This window comes from Propithecus coquereli, unplaced genomic scaffold, assembly GCF_000956105.1.
Source record: "Propithecus coquereli isolate 6110/MARCELLA unplaced genomic scaffold, Pcoq_1.0 Scaffold11, whole genome shotgun sequence".
Classification (NCBI taxonomy): Eukaryota; Metazoa; Chordata; class Mammalia; order Primates; family Indriidae; genus Propithecus; species Propithecus coquereli.
Genome location: NW_012134969.1, coordinates 12,345,368 through 12,348,254, shown reverse-complemented (window position 1 = coordinate 12,348,254; position 2,887 = coordinate 12,345,368).

Genomic DNA, 2,887 nt, shown 5'->3' with positions numbered 1-2,887 from the left:
TAAATATATATTCATGTAGAAAATGTTAATAAAGACATGATAAAATATGAATAGTGATTATCATTGGGTGATTTTTTTTGCCCTGTATTTAAACAATTTTTATGAAATGTGTGTGTTGTTTTCATAATGGGAAAATGCTTTAAGAAAATAAAAGCAGAATACAGTATGGCTTTTAGACATAAATTCATCATCCTAAACTGACATTTATTTCTTAGAAAAAAGGGAAGGGCAAAGGCTTCCATGTCAGTAGAAAACTAAAAGAAAAAGATCACAGACACTTGATGGACTCAGCCTCCACTGAATTCCTGGAGGAGCCAGATGGGAGTCTGGTTTTCCAGAAGGCCTTTGACAGCAAGGACAGAGAAGGGTTTGTTCTAACTGAGAACACTACGAAAAATCTAAACCCATAATGGTTGAGAAGGGCCCAGACACAGAGCTTATCAGGAAAAGCTCGTGCAATTTCAGATGGCAGCTCCAAATGGACAGACTCATAACTTTCCCACGTGGATCAGAAATCCATGGCACAGCATTACAACAAAACTCTAAGAATGGCATCAAGGAAAAGCTGGAGCAGTTGACCAATTAATTAAACACATATTTATTGAGTGTTTATTATGTGCCTGGCACTATTGGGAGCCTCAGGGATAAAAATTCTTGCCCTCCTGGTGCACCTGTTCCACAGCGTGGGGTTGCAAGGTGGGGACAGGGAGAAACAATAAATTAAAAGTAGCAGTACATATGGCATGTCAGACACCTACGGAGAAAAATAAAACAGCAGAAGGAGTTAAGGAGTGTCTGTCAGCAGGCTCTTAGAGTTTCAACAAGGTGATAAAGAAAGGTGGTACAAGGATACTTGAGTGAGGATGTGAAGAAGGTGAGGGATAGAGCTTGAGAAAAGTATTCCAGGCCAAGGGAACAGCGTATGCAAAGGTCCTGGGGCAGGATTGTATGTGGCCTGATCAAAGAACGCGAGGAGGTCAGTGTGGCTGGGAGCAGAGTATGTGAGGGGAGAGTAGTGAGAAGGAAAAGTAATGGGAGAGGTTTGAGGGCGGGAAGAATCAACAGGTTTGTCTAAGATTGATTTAAAATGCCTATTATACATCAAAATAGAGGTATTAAGTGGGCATCCAGATATTAAGTCCACAACTCAGGGGAGAGGTCAGGGCTGGTATGGCAGAGACTGCTAGATTTCTGTCTGAAATTCACTCTCCTCTTCTTCCTTAGTAATGGAACTCTAATATTTAGTTGAGTATATTGCTATCTGAAATAAAGACTATATTTACCAGCCTTCCTTGCAGCTAGGTGTGGCCATGTCACTCAATTCTGACCAATGAGATGTAAATGGAAGTTTTTTGAAGAACAACTGGAAAGGTTCCTTTAAAGGGAATTGATCTAGCTAGGAGGTGAAAGCTTTTTTCCTCCTTCTTTTCACCCATCTACAGTCTGGAATGTAGATGACATGGCTGGAGCTCCAGCAGCCATACTGAAATAATGAGATGCCCTTGAGGATGGAAGCCAAAGGCTAGGATAACAAAACAGATAAAGAGAAGGTCTCTGAATTTCTGATGACTATCAAGGCACCATCCCAATGCTAGTTTGCCTTCCTTCAAATTTCTCATATATTAAGTAAAAATAAACTTTTATTTGGTTTAAGCCATTATTTGGGTTTTTTCCCCCTAATATATGCAAACTAATCCCAAAGGCTATAATTGGATATATAGATTTGGGAGTCAATATCATGCAGATGGTATTTAAAACAATGGGATTGGTGAGATTACCAAGTAGAGATTGTAGAAAGGAGAAGACCTGGAATCAACCAACATTTAAAAGTCAGACATAGATGGTAGGATCAACAAAGTAGATTGAAAAGGAAGAGCGAAAGAGGTGGGAAACCAGGAGAGTGTGGTGTCAACAGAGGCCAGGATTATTTCTGGAAGGAGGAAGGAGTGAACTATGTCAAATGCTACTCAGAAGTAAAGTAAGATGAGGACTGAGCATTGATCATTAGATTTGACAAAATGGAAGTCATTAATGACCTTGATAAGGGCCATTTCAGCACTTTGGGAGGCCGAGGTGGCAGGATCACTTGAGGCCAGGAGTTTGAGATCAGCTTGGGTAACATAGCAAGACCCCATCTCTACAAAAAATTAAAAAATTAGCTTGGCACGTTAGTGCACTCTGTAGTTTCAGCTACTCGGGAGGCTGAGGTGGGAAGACTGCTTGAGCCCAGGAGTTTGAGGCTGCAGTGAACTATGATCCAGCCACTGCACTCTAGCCTGGGTGACATAGCGAGACCCTGTCTCTAAAAATAAATGAATAAAATATAAATAATTTAGACAATTAAAAATTTATATTAAAAAGCATTTTTTTAAAAAAGAGCAATTTCAGTAGAGTGATGAAGACACGTCCGCAAGGAAGTAAGTTAAAGAGAACTGGAGAAAACAAAGTGGAGAAGGTGAACACCAGCATCTCTTCGGAGATGTTTCCTATGAAGGAGAGCAGAGAGGAGACAGCAGAGTTAAGGAAGGTCTTAGGATGGCCAATATTAAGGCATGTTTGCAAACTGATGGAAATGATTCAATGATGAGGGAGAAACTAACAATGCAGGAAAAGGTGAATAATTGCAGGAGTACAGTCCTAGAGAAGGAAGACAAAATAGAATCCAGAGCACACCAAAAAGGTTGTTTCCAACAGACACTGACCTATGGGATAGCAGTTTTAGGGAAATGGAGGAGGCAAAATCCAAAGGGGTAAGGAGCAAAATACAGAACGAAAAATAACACAAGTCAAATAAATGATGGTCCTCTCTGGGTAATACAAGACTTGGGGTGATTTTTTTCTGTGTTTCTTTATACATTTCTGTGACTTGCAAATTTCCTGGAAGGAA